Source organism: Hirundo rustica, chromosome 16, assembly GCF_015227805.2.
Source record: "Hirundo rustica isolate bHirRus1 chromosome 16, bHirRus1.pri.v3, whole genome shotgun sequence".
NCBI lineage: Eukaryota > Metazoa > Chordata > Aves > Passeriformes > Hirundinidae > Hirundo > Hirundo rustica.
The window spans coordinates 13,971,457-13,989,277 of NC_053465.1; the positions used below are offsets into that span (position 1 = coordinate 13,971,457).

Below are 17,821 nucleotides of genomic sequence, written 5' to 3' on the forward strand. Positions count from 1 at the left end.
GGTGCTCCTGTCTGTGAGAGCCGAGCCCATCCATACTCAGGGGTTACACTGAGAGCGGAGTGGCCGCTGCATCCCTGCTGTGCATCCAGCGAATCTCCCTGCAACCAGTGCCTCCAATTGCACCCCTGCTGTGCATTCAAGCGTGCCCATGCATCCCGTGCGTCCGTGCTGCGGCTGCACGCATATTTTGAAGAGCCCTTTTCCCTCTTCATCTCCTGGGGGAGCTGCTTGCCCTGACACCCCCAAACTGCACAAGTCTGCTCAGCTGCTGATGTGGAGATCTCCCGGACCCGGCTCACGGCTGTGCCTCCCAAACGCCGCGGGTGGACAGCCCGGGATGCTCCCCGAAGGCTCGGGCACCCCCGGGAGCTGCAGGACGCGCCGCATGTCCTGCAAGGGGTAACAGAGGATGCTCAGCAGGGTTGGGGGCCCGGGGGAGGAGACTGAAAGTACCGGGTGCTTCTGCGGGACGCCGCCCGTGCCGGGAGCGGGGGGGCGCGTCAGGGGACACCCGGGGGGGCCCTCCGTGCTCCGGGCTGGGAGGGAGCCCCGGCGCAGCCCCGCAATCCCCGCAGCCCGGGGGCGGCTCCGGCGGGGCGGTGCGGGCGGTGCGGGCGGTGCGGGCCCGCCCCCTCCGCCAGCGCCGCACCGCGCCCGGCCCGCCCCGCGCTGCGCCGCGCCCGCCGCACGGCCGGGCAGGAGCGGGCACGGGCGGGCGGCGGCGGCCCGCGCCCGGCACACGGCGGCGGAACGGAGCCGAGCCCAGCGGAGCCGAGGTGAGCGGCCGGGGCGGTGCGGGGGGGGCGCGGGGCCGGGCGAGCCCCAGGTGCTGCGCGGCGCCTGCGAGGGAGAGGCGGGAGGGGCTGCGGCCCCGCCGCCGGGAAAGCTGCCCCGAGCCGGGTCGGGCCTTCCCGTGCCGGCTGCGGCGCGTCCCGCTCCGCGCCCCGCCGGGATGCTGCGCGCCGGGTCCCCGCGGGGCTCCGCACGCTCGGCGCTCCCGGCGCAGCGAGCCAGGGGAGGCGGCGGCGCCGGCCGCGTCCCGCGGGCGGGATGAGGCGACCTCCGGCATCCGTAGCCCCGAGCCGCGGCACGCGTTGAACTGCCGGGCTGCGATTTGAGGGAGACGATTTACATTCGAGGGAGAACGTGGAGAGAGCCAGGAACAACTTGGAATGGGTCCTCGCATATTTCTGTGGTTATTTTTGGAGTACCGTCATATGGCAGGAGGTGGGCTCTGGAGGTATCCTTGAGCTCAGCATTTTCTCCATAGGCTGGTTACCCGGGAGATTGTACTAGAGGACCTGCGTGGCCCTTTCCCCGTCGGTGGTTTCTGCATTTCCCATCGCCGTTTCTCTGGCTGTTTACCGGGGTATTGTTCGCTCCGGCGTGCCCAGCCCTCGGCCTGTCTCGGTGGGGACCCTCCTGCGGGCAGACAATGGTCTGGGTGTGCTGGCTGGGTAGTCTCGGTGTGCTGCGGGCGATGGCGAAGCCGTGCTTCATTCAGCTGTGGATGGTGTGAGGTGACTCCTGATCAGCCCCTTCTCCATTGCTGTGGATGAGGTGTGGCTTCTCCAGCATCCCCAGAGAGGCCAGCCCATGCATCCGTCTCCTTCCTGCACTTTCCCTCCAGCTTTCTCATGCTACACTTGTCCGAAGGGATTTTTGCTCCAGAAAAGCTCGGGGTGTGGGAAGCACGTTGTTGCTCTGGTCTGTTCCTTGCGGGTCTCCACATCCACGGGAGCGCTCTGGCTGTGTCAGGCCCCTTGAACCACGGCTGGAGAGAGGCTCTGGTGGCCTTCAGCTGTGTGTCCTTGTTGTCACCGGGCAAGTTTGGAGTTGTGGGAAGGCTGCCTGGCTTTGGATGGCGGTCCTTGCAAGAAGGGAATTAAGTACTCTTTAATGATGTTGGTTTAGAGTCTGGCTTGGCAGGCACAGAGCCCGTCCGTGGGGCTCCCCGGGGTGCTCGGGGCTGTGCTCCCCATGAGGACCTGTCTCTGCTGTGTGCAGGGATGCAGGGCATGTTCTGGAAGCTGTGGCAGGTCCGGAGCTCCCCTCCTTACTCAGGGACAGCCTCTGTGTTTGGAGTCAAGGAGCAGGGTGCAGCTGCCTCCTGTGGGCTGTGAGCCCCTCTGGGAGGGGAGGATTCCCATCTCCTCTCCTCTTCCCACCATCCCTGTGCCATGGGGATTGTTTTTCTCAATGCAGCCGTTCCCAGCAGAGCCCTGGGCAGGGCTCTGGGGTGCAGAGCCTGGGTTTGGCTACCTTTAGCAAGGGATGGGATCTTCCCCTGCTGCTTTGGCTGCTTGTGGGTGTTGTGCCTAGAACTGCCTAAAATTTTTTATTTTTATCAATTTTTGAGATGTGATCCTTGCCCAGAACTCTTAGGGGAGATGTTTTTGTTAGGAGGAAGCATCTAGAAAGGGTTTTTGAAGTCCAGTGTGGGATTTCTGAGCAAAAGGTATGAGTGTTCCTAGAGTGCCGAAGGGGAAGGGTTTGGTGCCTTCCCTGTGCAGCAGAGACACAGAGCGTGCTGGGCTCCTTCCCTGGGCTGCTGCCATGGTTGCCATCACCACCCCAACCTTCCAGGGTAAGTGTCTCGTGGTGTGTGATGTCTTTGTGGCTAGGAGAGGTGGCTGGCTCGGCTGAAGAAGTCACTGCAGCATAGAATGGGGAAAGTCTTAAAAATGAGTTTTGTTCCTCCAGGCAGCTGAGCTCCCTGTTAAGCTCTGGGTGGTGACCTTGGTCCTGGTGAGGAGCTGGATCCCTCATTGATTTACAGAATGACATTAAAGCTTTCTGCTGGCAGCACTGAGCCCTCGTCCCGCGGGGGATTCCGACATCGCTCCGGGCGTCCTGCCTGCCTTCCCCTCACTCCAGCACTGCTGGGGACTTCTGCTTTCCTTCGGGAGGCTTCCAGACACACACAGACCAGTCAGGTGCCTGACTAATTCTGTCCCTAACAGAAGAAATCTTTCCCAAAACTAATTAGGGTTTCTAAATTAGGAAGCTGCTGAGAACGACCTGCCGGTTAAAGGGCAGGGGGTGGGCTTGGCTCTTCCCGGCCTTGCTCCAAGCTTCCTGCTCAAGCTCACAGTCATCACTGGAGTGTCCTTTGCCTTAATTCTCTTTGGCTGTGCACTTGGGCCGTTTCCCCGCCGCCTCGGGCACGGTGCTGCGGCGCCGAGCGACAGCTGGGACGCCGATGGGGAGCGCGTGTGCGCGAGGAAACGGGCTGGGTACGGGCTCGGCTCCGCGCAGAGCGGCGTGGGCGGCTGCAAGGCCTGGCTGTAGTAGACTTTCGTGCGGTGCCTGTCACTTGGAGGTCTGAGCTGGGCCTGGAGCTCCCTCTGACAAACACGAAAGAGCGGCGGTCCCTGAGTGCTGGGAGCTCCTGCGCGGCCGCAAATAGCTAAAAATGCGCTGGCGCTGGGGCTGTGGCAGCGCGGGCTGCGTGGCTCATTGTTCTCATTAGAGCGCTCGGTGGCTCTGAGTCAGCAGGTTTGGGTTTGTCACAGCCTGTGCAGGTCTGTGGTGCTGAACAGCGGGGCTGGCCCTGGCCCTGCTGCAGGAGGATGTGGGGTTTGAGCCTGGACTCACAGGCGCTGTGAGCTTGTGCCGTCCCTCGAGGCTGGAAGGAGTCGTGTCTGTGCGAGCTGGAGGACAGCCTCCCTCAGGAACCCCTTCCAGCCCCTACCCCGTGCCGTTCAGGGCTGTAAAGCTGAGCATCGCTGCTGCTGGCCAGGCTTCGTGGCCCGGTCCTTCATCATCCTCTTGTCTGGATTACAGGAGGTGGAAAGCGTGGTGGGAGGAGACTGTCTTTGATGGGGACATGTTGCAAGGCTTCCCTGTGGCTGCAGATCCAGCCTTCCTCTCCCTTCAGCCCTTGAGTGGAAGCTTGTGGGTTATCCAGGACCTAAGTGTGTCTTCAAGTGAAGAGGAAATTTGGGCAGCCACATTTTCCAGTGTGGAAGCAGTGGCTGCTCCCTGCAGCAGCTCTCCTGCTCACACAGCGTGTCCCTGGTGCAAAGCAGGGCGCCGGGCCCAGGCCCGTGGGTGTCCCTTGTCTTGGGTAACAGCTGCTCCCTCTGCCCTGCCTTGCTCCAAGGGGGTGAACTGTTTGGGGATGTGTGGAGCCATAGAATCATGGGTTTGGGTTGGCAAGGACCTTAAAGTTCATCTCATTCCAACCCTCCTGCCATGGGCAGGGACACCTTCTACTACCCTGGGCTGCTCCAAGCCCTGTCCAGCCTGGCCTTGGACACCTCCAGCCACAGCTTCTCTGGGCACCCTGTGCCAGGGCCTCCACACCCTCACAGGGAAGGATTTCTCCCTAGTATCCAATCCTAAGAAGAGCTGTTGGGCTGAAATTTGGTACCACTGGGACAGGAGTCAAGGTTTTGCTCTCCTTGCACTGGGCAGGGAGTGGTGGGACTATGTAGAATGGGACAGACATCCAGGGCCCTGGATGGGCGATTTGGAACAAATTCTTGTGTCTGCTTGTCCCAGTACACAGCTGAGGGGGCTCTGGATGCAGCTCAGAGTGTCCTGACTGGCGTGTGCACACCTTTGAGCCCACTCATGCACCCTCCCCAGGAATGGGAGCAGCAGACAGAGCCTTAAAATCTGGATGATAAATTTCTAGAAGAGGATTTTCTTTCCATCTCCTGCTGATGGTGTGTGTCGTGCCCTCTGCAGGGTACTGCCGGCTCCCTGGGGGCTCAGCAGTGCCCCGGGCTGGGTCTGCCTCACACAGGAGCTGCTCAGCCCCCCGGGCTGGTGGGATCCCAGCGCCAGGGGGACGCTGGGCTGACCCTATTGTGCTCAGAACACGAGACAAATGAGGCTGAAGCTGCGGATCTGTGGCTGCCAGCAGGTCAGCAGTTTCACTGGGGCACTTGGCCTCTTTGTGGCAGTGAAATGCGGCCGCAGGTTGGGATCTGCTCCATCCCTCTTTCAGTGCCCAGCCTGTGCCCCAGCAGCTGTAACCGGACCCTGGCACCACCTGGCCGGGTCTTGCTGTCCCCGAGCCCTCCTGGGATGCTTGGTGAGGAGCTGGGGCGGGTAGCAGGAGCAGGTGCTGCGCCAGTGTAAAGCGCATCCTGCGTCTGGGGCGATGCTGAATGGGGATTCACAGCCCAGCCCCGCTGCCAGGTTCCTCCCACCGGCTCCTTCCTCCCTCTGCTCCTACTAACCCACTGCCGGGGCCCCTCGCTGCCTGGCAGCAGCGGAGATGTCTGCTGGTATCCTTCCCCGAGCATCAGATGGAGAGGAAAACACAGGGTGGAGTCAGCTCTCGCACAAAGGAAATGTTGAGGTATCGTTTCTGCCTTCCGTGCGTTTTTTAGGTGGCTGGGGAGAGATTAAACAGGATCTTAATGCATTCACAGCCCCCTTCCCACCTCATTTTCCTGTGAATCTGTTGCTGTCATGGTATCTTTCGGATGATATTTTTAGCTTTGCCTTTTCCTTTTTTTTTTCTCCCCTCCTCTCCTCGTATCAGGCTTTGGAAGGGAAACACGTTTCTATGGGAGAACAGAATGAGCCATTTCACGAGACATTTTGTTATGGGCAGAAGGGCCGGGAAATCTGATTGTGTGTTTGAAATGACACATTCCCCTTTGTAATCAGCTAATCAGCCTGGCTGGGGTGAGTGCCAGCAGCGAGGCGTCCTGGCCCGGCCAGAGGCAGGGGATGGAGCAGCCCCTCGCATCCTCCCCGGCGCTCCTGGACCAGACCGTCCCCAGTTGGCCACATGTGAAGGGCTTGGGGGGTCCTGCAGGTTTTTCTCTCAATGATCCCGTGAGAAGCAGCGCTCTGTGCATGAGGGAGGGAGCTGGGTGTTGTAATGAGGTGCTCTCTGGTCTGGCAGTGTCAATGCTGGCAGGAGCCCTGCAGAGTCGTGACATCCAACAAAGCTTTGGGGCTCTGGTGACGCTGAGAGGGATGTGGCAAGGGGCTTGAGGTGGGACAGGGGTGGTAGGACAGCTGGGGCTGCTGCTCCCTGTGGGAAGGTGCCATTTTTGACAAGGATACAGGCTAATGTTACATGGTGAACTTTGGCAGGGGAAAATTCCAGCCTGAATTCTCAGCAGTATTTCCCTTCAGGAGATTTACTCAAGTCCTGATAGATGAAGGTCCTGTGGAGCGAAGTGGCCCTCCTGCGAGGGCTGATCTGGCTTGGGTCTGCACATCCCTATGTGGGGCAGGAGCTGTTACCTCTGCAAATTCCCTGGGGCTGTTCTTCAGGGAACCAAGGAATGCTTCCTGCTGGTAGGGCATGGTGGCCATGGTAGCATAGTATCTCTGCAAGTGTCCAAGAGCAGCCTAGATGGGACTTGGAGCATCCTGGTCTAGTGGAAGGTGTCCCTGCCCATGGCAGGGAGTGGAATGAGATGGGCTTTGAGGTCACTTCCAACCCAAACCATTCTGGGATTCTATGGAGTGAGTAAATTCCTGCTCGTCACCTTGGTCTGGTGTAAGACCTGTCTGTAAGAAGTGCAGCTGACTTGGGGTGACCAAGGGAAGGGCTACAGGACGTAGAGAAGGTCCATCTGTCCATGCTGTGCGGGGACAGGGTCACTCTCAGCCCTCCTGGCCACCTCCGCTCTTCTGAGGGAGCTTTGGATCTCAGTCCCACGCCGGGCAGGCATGGGAAGGCCACGGTGGTGTGGTGCCTGGACCCCTCCGTGTCTCCTGGACTCCTCTCCAGGTGCCCTCCCTGCCCCCGTGTGTGCTCCTGCTCTGCTGGAGGGGACGCCGCCAGTCCCCGTCCCTCGGTTGGACCCATCGGCGGGTTTGCGAGGCGCCGCTTCAAATCCGAGAGAGCCGGAGCGGTGCGGGCTCCTTCCTCGGCGCGGCCGGCGGTGCCTCATCCGCGTGCCGCCGAGCCCTCACGGCCGGGCCGCCGCCTGCCGTGACGAGGTGGGGACACGGCGTGGGTCACCCGCCACGTCTGTGAGCCCGGGGCCGTGGCTGTGATCTGTCCACGGCAGCCCGGCGCCGGCGGAGCTGCCGTGGCAGGAGGTCGGGGCGCAGTCTGGCGTGGATTTCTGCTCCGGGGAGCTGCTGCTTGCGGGCAGGAGCGGGCAGGGTTGTGGGGGAGGCCTCGCTCCCGCTGCCAGTGCGTCAACATGATCCTAATTGCTGCGCTGTCTCACATCCCAAAACGGCCACGGCTCGGAGCCTGCTCGGTGCCCCCGCTGGCCTCTCACAGGGCAGGAGGGAGGGTCTGAGGCTCGCGGGGAGTGCAGGGGCTTTGTTTGGCAGTGCCAGCACAGGCAGGCTGGCAGTTCTGAGTGCCCCTGCCCTGCCCGTGGTGGCTGCATCCTCCATCCTCCCTCGCACAGGAATAGGGTGCAGCCCCGGCTGCCGGGACTGCTGATGCCATACTCCTCCTTTGGGGTCTGTGGAAAGCTGGCTGCTCTGGCACCTGCCGGGCATCTATCAACCCCCCTTGAGCTGGGATGAGGAAAATCTGAGCACACAAACCTGGAAGCAGCACGGAGTACCCACAGGAGTCATTGGGCTCAACAGAGAAGGAGCAGGGCCACGGGAGCTGGGCCAAAGCAGGGGGAGAATCCCACAGATCCCCTGCGTGACCTGTGTCTGCTGCTGGAGTCCAGTCTGTGGATCAGCTCAGCCTGTTGGGGCAGCTCTGTGTCCTGCTGGAGGGACAGAGCTCTTCTCATAGCTCTCTTGGTCTGCTCTGGCTCCCAAGCCTCTGAGCAGGGGCGTCTCCGTGAGCAGAGGAGGCAGGTGAAGGGCAGGGAGGTTCGTCTGGGATGGGGTGGGCACATGGTGTGGCATGGGGACAGCAGCCCCACACCAGTGGCATCCCCGAGTCTGTGGAGAGTCACACTGGGGGACACACCCAGCTCCAGTGCTCAGGCCCCATGACAGTGGTGCCCTGGGTGCCTGTGGGTGCCACCAGCACACATCCTGGAGCTGGGCACAGGGCTGCCCTGTGTGGTGACCCAGCCCTGCTCCCCACAGCCCAGGACAGCTGAGGCAGTAAAACCACCTGACTGGGAAGGAATCTGTGCCCACTGGGCAGGCGTGTACAGGTGCACCCAGAGCCAGCACACGGTGACATCCTGCCTGTGCTCCCCCAGGGTGACAGACACACGAAAGGGACACCCCCTCCTCTTCACCTTATCATTCATGCAGATCACCTGCTCAGACGTGGGGTTCTTTCCTTGGAGGCACTGAAGCTCACAGCCTTGTTGCATCAGGTTTTCTGGCTCGGTCCAGGAGACGAGCGGAGGCTTTTGTGCCTCCTGGGAAAGCTGCTGTGGGTTGGTGTTGCTCAGGGCAGGCTGCGGCTGCACACAGCTGATGTTTGCTTGTGGAGAGTGAAAGGATTTTGCTGAATCCATGGGAGAGATGGGAGCTTTGCATAGGCCTGCTTTGCTCCTGCCCGGGGGGAGGCTGGGCCTTGCCTGTCCGAGGATGTTTGAAAATTAACCCTTGGAAAAGCGGGAGGTATCCCTGCTGTGCCGCACCCTGCTTCCTCCTCCGTGCCACCGTGGTGCCACTGGGCACGATCCTCCTCCCCCCTTAGGTGCAGTTGTCATGTAAAAAGAGGCTCCAGAAGTGCAGTTGCAGGCTGGGGCTATCCCTGCTCGCTGCTGGTTTTCCTCCTGCCGTGCTGGAGCTGCCACGGCCCGGCTGCTCTGGGGGTCCCGCACCACTGCCCGCTCCAGGCCCGCAGCCAAAGCGCTGCCAGCCAGATGCTGCCCTCGAGCCACAGCAATGGGGGACAAAGGGGTGGCACAGATGGCCTGAAAGGAGACCTCAGGCCGTGCCCAGGTGGCACTCGGAGGCGTGTGGGCTCTGCGGCGCTGCCGTAGTAAATATTTGCTGTTCTCCAGGAAGGAGCGGGGCTGGCTGCACATCGGGAGAGCAAAACGACGTCTAAAGCAATGCACAGCTCCCATTTCCAGCAGGGAGATTTGTATGGAACGCAAACACAACGCTGGAGCCGGGCAGGCACCCTCTGGTGACAGCCGTAGCTGTCCTTCCCGGCGCTTGCCATCATCTCTGGGAAGGACTTTTCCCTTCATTTTAACCAAATCTGATTTCTTCTTTGCAGGTTGTAAATCGTGCCCAAGCCGAGTGCTGAGAGCAGCCCCTGGAAGCAGCGTGAGTTTATCCTGAAAGCTTTTGTTCTCCTTTCCACAATCCCACACGAGGCTGAGTGGGTTTTGCAGCGCAGAAAAGGTCGCTCAGCACGGAGAGGTGCTGCAGGGAGAGGCTTGTCTGCCAGGAACCCCTGGGAATCTGGCCTGCTCCCACCAAAACACGCTGGGCTTGGGCTTGTTGTGGCTTTCTTTGTGTTGGGATTGCTTCGTGGTTTCTCTGGGACTGGGGCAGCAGCCCCTTTGCCGACAGAGAGGCTCCCGCAGCGCCGAATCCCTGTGCGCTGCCGGAGCGGGTCCGGGGTGTCGCGCTCGGCGCGGGCTGTCCCCGCTCTGGGTTTCTGTGGTCTCTTCTGTGTGGAGGATCTGAGGAAGGCAACGTGTTTGCAGACCAGCTGTGGTGTTTTGGTGGATCCCTGCCCAGGGCTCAGGTCCCTGGGCTCACGGGCTGGGCACAGCTGGCCTGAGGTGCATCCCGGGAAGGCTGGCACGGCCGGGCAGCTGGGAGCAAAGCACCAGAGAGGTCTGAGCCGCAGAATTCAATTGCTGTGATGCTCAAAAGAGTCGAGGGCTTGTGGTGCAGGCCTTTTCAGGGACCCCAGGCTCCCTCCAGCTGGCTGGATTGCTCCATTGCAGAGCCACGCTGCACAGCACAGTGACATCCGTGTGAAACCAGATGTGAGCTGCTTCCAGTGGCTGGTGAGGGCTGGGGATGGCCGGGGGGACAGGGTCCTGCTGCTGCCTTGGCTCTCTGACCTGAGGTAGCCTGGGCAGAGCTGCAACATGACCCTCACCCTGGACTGAGGTGGGAGGGCAATGTCCTCGTCTGAAAGCTGGGATGAGGAGCTCTGTAGCTGCACTGTGCTGTCCTGGCTCTTTCCCAGGTGACAGAAGTGTGTGACAGTGTGCACCACAGGGCTCAGACCCTGCTGTCCACCGAGTTTGGCTCCTGCCCACACGAGGCAATGGGTGCAGGTTCTTCATCCAGAGGTTGCACAGCCAGAGAGTGCTGGGCACTGCCCAGGCTCCCCAGGGAATGGTCAGAGCCCCAAGGCTGCCAGAGCTCCAGGAACCTTTTGAAAATGCTCCCAGGAATGGGGTGGGATTGTTGGGGTGTCTTTTGTGGGGCCAAGGGTTGGATTGGATGATCCTTGTGCATTCCTTTCTGCTCAGGATATCTCTGTTGCTGTGGATGTGGGCAGGGGATCTGAGTCCCTGCTGAGGGCTGTGATGGGCTGCTCTGATGGGCTCCTCCAGCTGGCTCTGGCTCACAGCAGGGTCGGTCTCTGTGTTTTATGAGCAGTTTCTCCCCAGCTCTCCCCCTCCAGGCACCTTGCAAGATGCCAACTACACCCGTGCCCAGGGGTGCAGGTCTGTAGGGAGAGCCAGGAGAATGGCAGGGATTTTTGTCCCACCTTCCTGTGCTCAGGGGTTTGGGAGCAGAGTGACCAGGCTGGAGTTGGTTGAGGCAGAGCTGCAGGCCCAGTGTCAGTGGTGGATTTCATGTGCTCCTGCGTGGCCTCAGGGTGCCCTGAGCTCTGTACCTGGGAGGCTGGGAGTGTTCTGCTCCTGGGCAATGCCACCAGGAGCTCTGTCCCTGGATGTGGTGCAAATCCCAGTTTGGGTCCCCCATGCTGGGGTGGCATGAGGAGCAGGAGGACACGTGCCATCCTCATGGTGACCCCTGGTACCCAGTCAGCCCCTTGCCCCTGCTGGTGGCTTTGATGGCCCAGTGCAGCTGGGGGCCCTGGCCCAGGTCTGGGTGTCTTTGCTTTCACAATTCCCCCTGGTGTGCTGGGACTGGGGGCAGCTGCAGCAGAGCTGCTTTGTGTCCCTGCGCTCTGGACAGGCTCTCCCAGGCTGTGCCCATCCCCTGCAGCTCTCCCACGGGTCTGGGCAAGCAGATCCTTGCCAGCACAGCCTCCCCAGCTGGAGCAGCTGCTGCTGTGTGCCCAGGGGGTGTCCCGGTGTCCCCCTGCTTCAGGAAGCGTTGGTGACACTTAGGTCATGGCAGAGGAATTGTGCTGGCAATGAGCTTCTCCTGTCTCTGGATTCCAGCAGCTCCCTGACAGCTGTGCTGGATCCCATCTCCTGGGCAGGCTGCTGGGGTTGGGTGGGGGCTGATTCTGTGGGAGCTTGCTCAAAGGACATGATCATCCATCAATTGGCCTGATGGTCGCTGTAGGTCCCTTCCAACTGAACTAGCCTATCCTCCACAAAGTGGTGCACAAGGTGTCACCTGTACCTTGGGGAAAATGACACTTTGTCACCACTTTAGACCCTGACAGGGCCTTTGTGGGACTGCAGAGTAGAGGATGATGATGGTGGGGAGAGTGCTTGGCTCTTCCTTTGGATGGAAGGAGAAGATGGGAGAAGGCAGGGCTGAGCCTGTGCCAGGACTGGGCTCCTTTTGCTGGCTTCCCTCGCTCTGGGTACAGTTCCCCTTCTCGAGCTCCTCTCCTCTTCCAGCCCACTGCTTCCCAGGGTGTCTGGCCCTGTGTTCTTGTCCAGGGAGCAGCTGATCTCCCCTGGCTGCCACATCCCAGCACAAGGCAGCTGAACCCCTGGTCTCTGCCTTCCTCTGCAGGCAGGAAGAAGGATGGGAGCAGCTCTCTGCCCATCACTGGCAGAGGAAGGGCATTCCCTGGTGAGGAGTGTTGCACAGGGCTGCAGCACCCTGCCTGCTCCTGGCGTGCAGGCCTGGTGCCTTGCTGCTGCTCCACGGTGGGCACTGGCACCTGAACTGGGTTTGAGCACGGCCTTTGCTTCCCCTGCTGCACCAGAACCTTCCGGGGCCCTGGTGCCATCCCTGTGTGAGGGTCGGAGTAGGAGGGGAAGAATGGCTGCAGCGCTGGTGGTCCTGGTCCCTGCCTGGGCTGGCTTGGCTGTGGCACCTTTTGGACAGTCACTGCCCGTCCCAAAAAGCACAGGGGGATCAGCAGGGCAGGGCCAGCTCCCAGCCCCGGCAGAGCCCCGGGGCTGTCGGGATGTGTCATTGGGGGTTCAGTGCCATAGCCCTGCTCACAGGCAGTTTTTAATGCCTGCAAAGCTCAGGTGAGCGTGGAGCACCTGCTGAGGTGCCCCCTCAACACCCTGGGCAGGATTAGGTCCCTATAAGAGGAGTTGGCCCAGGGCACTGCACGGATCCCCCTTGGCCTGGGAAAAGCTGTCAGGCTGTTTTAGAGAAGAGCTGGGGGGATGAGGCTGTTCTGTGCCCCCTGCCTTCCACCCCTCGCTGCAGCAGGACCCTGGCACAGCACTGGGAGGTGGCAGTGCCGCCTGTGGGTACCAGGGCAGTGCCCTGCGTGTCCCTGCCCTGCCCCGAGGCTGCTGCTGCACTTTCCTCTTGATTTGGGGCCCATCCTGGCTGCAAGACATGCCTTGGTCAGCGAGCCTTGCTCTGTGCCATCCCAGCTGCTTGGGCTGAGCAAACAGGTTTGTGGTATGTGGCAATGTGGGCCCTGAAGGCTGGGGGAGCTGCCAGCTCCCTCAAACTCTTGGGAAAGGCTGGCTGCTGGCCAAACCCCTGCTTGCCTTGGCTGAGCCTTGAACTTCTTGTGCATCACAGCGCTCGGGAGCTGGGCTTCCCCCGTGCTGGGTCACGGCGGGGCAGCCTGGGGTGCCCACCCGTGGCTGATCCCTGTGCCTGGCTGTCAGAGCCACGCTGGGATCTTGCCCCTCCTTTGGCATGCAGGGCCGTGTGCTCAGGCAGCAGGAGCTGGGGCTTTCCTGGGAACACGCAGCTGATGGCCCCGTGCTCACCCCAGCCCTGGGCAGGTGGTGGAGAGCTCTGCTCCCACCCCATGTCCCCGCTCCTGCTGGCCAAGGGTTTGAAGGGCTGGGCTGGGCTGGGCTGGGCTCCTGCCTCGCTGCACCGGCGATCCCTGTGGGGCTGGGTGGAGAGGAAGAGCTGTCTGCTCTCGGATCCCTGCGGAGGAGGATTTGCCACCCGGGACTGGTGTTTCAACAGCTTTTCTGGCACAGCAGGGCCCAAGGGATGTGGAGCTGTGGGCAGCATCTGAGCAGGCCCAGTGTGGGCTGGGGATCTGCAGGACTTGCTCCCAGAGGAACAGCAGAGGCTGGGCGGTGTTCAGGAGAGCACCTGCCCTGGTGTGGCTGTGCTCTGGGCCATCATCTTCCAACAGAACCTCTCTGGCTTCTTCCATCCCATTTCCCAGAGCCCTGGCTGTTCTTTCCTTTATTATGGGATGCCCTGTGCAGCAGGCAGGACGCTTGGTGGGGCATTGGAGGGAGCTCTGCACTGTGGGGAAGCTTTCAGAGCCTCAGGCCGCTGGGTTTGCTGGATGCAGGGGGAGGTCGGGTCTCGTGTGCACTGGTGTCCCCTGGCCAGCTCCTGTGTGCATGCTGTCATTCAAGGCAGCCAGTGCTGACACAGCGGTGTCACTGTCACTCCACAGGTCCCACCTTCCTCCAGCCCAAATCCCAGCGGTGGCCAGTACAGCCACTGGTGTGGGGGCAGGTGGGCTGGGCGGGAGCGCTGCACTTCCCGCCCCTCACTGCCAGCTTGTGCTTCATGATGGATTTTAGATGGAAAATTGGAGCTGGATGAATTCGGGAGGATGGGGGAAGGAGAGGGCTGCCCTAATCCTGCTCTGGATTCGGCTCAGCTTTTGTGCACGAGCCAGCTCAGCTGCAAGTGAGAAGGTACCCGGGTTGCCGGGGAGACAGAGCCCTGGGATGTGGCAGATGCTGCGGCCTCGGGGAGGATTGTGTCACCCTTTTGCTGCCACCAGGGACAGCCCCAGTGACAGTCCCTGACAGAATTGTGTCCCACCCTTTGCTGTCACCAGGGACAGTCTCTGAGGCTGTTGCAGGGGACACAGTGCCGAGCCACGTGTGTTCCGAGAGGTCTCGGTGCTGTGAGCACCCTCCTCGGTGTCTCCTGGTGGCTCTGGCTGCCCTGGGTGGTGCCCTGAGGTCAGGGCAGGCTGGGAAGACTCGGGTGGCTGTGGGTGCTTGTGGTGTGGAGCAGGGCCCACGCTCCAGAGGCATCTCCAGGTGTGTTCCTTGTGCAAGCCCCAGCAGGGTGATGCTGTCTGAGGGGGCAGGTGGCCTTGCCACCACTCAGCTCATTCCCCTGGTGACCAAGATGGGCAGCCCCGACTTTTGGAAAGTCCAGGCTTCTCCCCTCTTCTAGAAGGGACAAGTCACAGACCACCCTCAGGTCCCCAGGGGTGACCAGGGGCTGGTGAGCAGCAGCACACGGTGCTGTGCCAGCCCAGGCTGGGTGGGACAGAGGGCTCAGGCTGGGGTGGACCTGGCTGAGCTGGAGACACCTCTGGCTTCGTGTTCCTGGTCCTGCCTGAAGCTTTCCCAGGTTCACTGGGAGGGCAGGAGCTGTGCCAGCCTCTGCCCAGGGATGGTGCATGGTCCAGGATCTCCTGGACACAAATTGCTGTAGTGGGATTTGCTGGGGGCGCAGGGGGCAGACCAACTGTGGCACTGGGATCCCTGCTCCCAGCCTGGCAGTGACACTGGGATCCCTGCTCCCAGCCTGGCAGTGTGGGATCCCTGCTCCCAGCCTGGCAGTGACAGTGTGGGATCCCTGCTCCCAGCCTGGCAGTGGCACTGGGATCCCTGCTCCCAGCCTGGCAGTGGCAGTGTGGGATCCCTGCTCCCAGCCTGGCAGTGCCAGTGTGGGATCCCTGCTCCCAGCCTGGCAGTGGCAGTGTGGGATCCCTGCTCCCAGCCTGGCAGTGGCAGTGTGGGATCCCTGCTCCCAGCCTGGCAGTGGCAGTGTGGGATCCCTGCTCCCAGCCTGGCAGTGACACTGGGATCCCTGCTCCCAGCCTGGCAGTGGCACTGGGATCCCTGCTCCCAGCCTGGCAGTGACAGTGGGGGATCCCTGCTCCCAGCCTGGCTGTGGCACTGGGATCCCTGCTCCCAGCCTGGCAGTGGCACTGGGATCCCTGCTCCCAGCCTGGCAGTGACAGTGTGGGATCCCTGCTCCCAGCCAGGCAGTGGCAGTGTGGGATCCCTGCTCCCAGCCTGGCAGTGGCAGTGTGGGATCCCTGCTCCCAGCCTGGCAGTGGCAGTGTGGGATCCCTGCTCCCAGCCTGGCAGTGGCAGTGTGGGATCCCTGCTCCCAGCCTGGCAGTGACACTGGGATCCCTGCTCCCAGCCTGGCAGTGACAGTGTGGGATCCCTGCTCCCAGCCTGGCTGTGGCACTGGGATCCCTGCTCCCAGCCTGGCAGTGGCAGAGTGGGATCCCTGCTCCCAGCCTGGCAGTGACAGTGGGGGATCCCTGCTCCCAGCCTGGCAGTGCCAGTGTGGGATCCCTGCTCCCAGCCTGGCAGTGACAGTGTGGGATCCCTGCTCCCAGCCTGGCAGTGCCAGTGTGGGATCCCTGCTCCCAGCCTGGCAGTGGCAGTGTGGGATTCCTGCTCCCAGTGCAGGGCTCAGGGTGCCTGGGTTGGGACCCTCCTCTCAGAGCAGGAGGTTCTGGTGGTTCTGATGCTCCTCTCAGGCTCTGCCCCTCTCCGGGCTCTGCCCTTGGGTGTGGTGGGGAGGCTTTGCTCAGGTTTCCTTTTTGCTTCCCCTTTATTTATTTATTATTATGTTTTTAAGCTTTTCCTGCAGCCCTTCCTTCTCTTGTCATTTAATTGTCCAAGTTCCCTGAATACTTGTCACCTGCCTGAGGGTAGAATTTGAGACACATCAAAGGTAGCTGAGCTTCTGCGGGTGCTGAGCTAACATCCTCTGGGAGCTGAGGAGAGATTAAACAGCAAGGAAAAACAACTGCCGTGCTCAGGTTTGTCCAGGAGGTAAAATGGAAGGGCTGGGGGAGAGCGAGGGAAAAGCAGCAATATTTGCTCCCCAGAAAATGTCTGCCCCGTGCCTGGGAGGGGGCCTTGGAGGGAGCTGGATGGGGGAACAGAAGCTGGAGCAGCTCTGCTCCGAGAGGCTCCGTGATGGCTCCCAGGGCTCCCTGGACTGGTCTGTACAGCTCCTGCTCAGGACTGGGGCTGTGCCCTGCTGAAATGACTCAGCTCCCTGCCCCTGCTGCTGTCTGGGGTGCAGGAGCCGGGCAGGGCTCGGTGACAGGGCTCACATGAAGTGGCAGAGCTGGTGGCACAGCTGGCCTGGAGGGCACACGTGGGTGCGGGAGCTGTGCCCGCCCTGCAGCGCCTGCGGGCTCGGGGTGCTGCTGCTGCACTGCCTGAGTCACACTGGAACTGGCAGGGGCAGGGAAGGAGTTCTCAGCTTTGTCTCTGGGAGTGATACAAAGCAAATGGAATAAATCCCAAGCAGTGGTGTTGTTTGTGGTGCCGGGCCTGGATCAAGGCAGTGCTTGGAGAGGTGTCAGCACCTCAGTCTCTGGTGGAAGCCGGTGCCAGTTGCACCTCATGGGCCTTGGCAGAGCAGCCTTTTGGGCTCCTGGGGGGTGCCCTGGCCTGTGACCGGCCCCCTGAGCCTTGGTGAACCTGCACTCAGGGGAAAATGGATTTTTGGGGATGTTTCTTTTGATTTAAAACCCTTATAGAAACAGGCATTTTGTTGCAAAAAAAAAAAAAAAAAAAGACCTCCATACCATATCGTAAAAAAACCCAAAACCAAATAACCCACCTAAGATATTCTCCTCCACTTCCCTGAAAAACCTTCGGCTTTGATGCTGCTGGTGGGTCAGCCAGTGCGGGATGCTGTGCCCCAGCACCCTGCACATCCACATGCCAGCAGGGATGGATGCCCTGGTTGGGGGGTGAGGGGAGCAGCCAACTGCAGCTCCCTCCAGGTCCTTTAGTGCCCAGGGTGCAGTGCCAAGGTGGGAAGCTCCTGGAAGCCTCCATGTGCTGGTGGGTGCATTGATTTCCTGCAGCATTGGTGATCAGTCTGATTTTCAGGTGCCAAGTCAAAGGGAAAGCTTGGGTTCACTCTCTACCTGTGACCTGTGAGAGGTCAGAGTCTGCTAGAATCACCAATGCTGGGGATGGTGTAAGGAAGCCCCCAAAGATCCATTTTCCAGCTGTGGTTTTCCAAGGTTAATACAGCAGTTTCCTGCTCCTCTTTCCAGCCAGGTAATCTGTCTTCCCTTGGAAGGGAGATGAACAGCAGCATAAATTGCAAAATTTATGGGCCCCAAAAGACATTTGCAAGAGCAATTCTCTTCCTTGAGCTCCTGCCTGTTTCACTTACGGATCTCCTGCTCTTCTGTGAACTTGTAGCATTTTCTCCCATAAAAATGAATTTTGAGGGATGTTGGCCTTTGTTGGCTGAGGATGTTCAGCCTGGAGAAGAGAAGCCTCCAGAGAGAGCTCAGAGCCCCTTCCAGTGCCTGAAGGGGCTCCAGGAGAGCTGGAGAGGGATTAGGGACAAGGGCTGGAGGGACAGGGCACATGGAATGGCTTCCACTGCCAGAGGGCAGGGATGGATGGGATACTGGGAAGGAATTGTTCCCTGGGAGGGTGGGCAGGCCCTGGCACAGGGTGCCCAGAGCAGCTGTGGCTGCCCCTGGATGCCTGGAAGTGTCCAAGGCCGGGCTGGACAGCACTTGGAGTAACCTGGGGTGATGGAAGGAGTCCCTGCCCATGGCAGGGGTAGAACTGGATGAGCTTTAATGTCCCTTGCAGCCCAAACCGTTCTGGGATCCCAGTCAGCTGGACTGGCTCTCGAGATGGACTCTGATGTGATGAAGGTGTTTCCATGCGTCCTTTCCCTTCCCTGC

General features: G+C 60.9%; 1 protein-coding gene across 9 annotated transcripts in view; it reads left to right on the forward strand.

Moving 5' to 3' along the window:
* The first annotated feature begins 705 nt into the window (after positions 1 to 705).
* The window catches only part of EPB41L1 (erythrocyte membrane protein band 4.1 like 1), a 65,445-nt gene continuing 48,329 nt past the window's right edge, over positions 706 to 17,821 (forward strand). For 8 of the 9 annotated variants that reach the window (XM_058422666.1, XM_058422667.1, XM_058422668.1 and 5 more), the window contains exon 1: positions 9,092 to 9,141. The gene's annotated coding sequence lies outside the window, so the exon portion shown is untranslated. Of the gene's footprint in view, positions 777 to 9,091; positions 9,142 to 17,821 lie in introns of those variants that run through there. The other variant, XM_040079714.2, reaches the window with a different exon arrangement.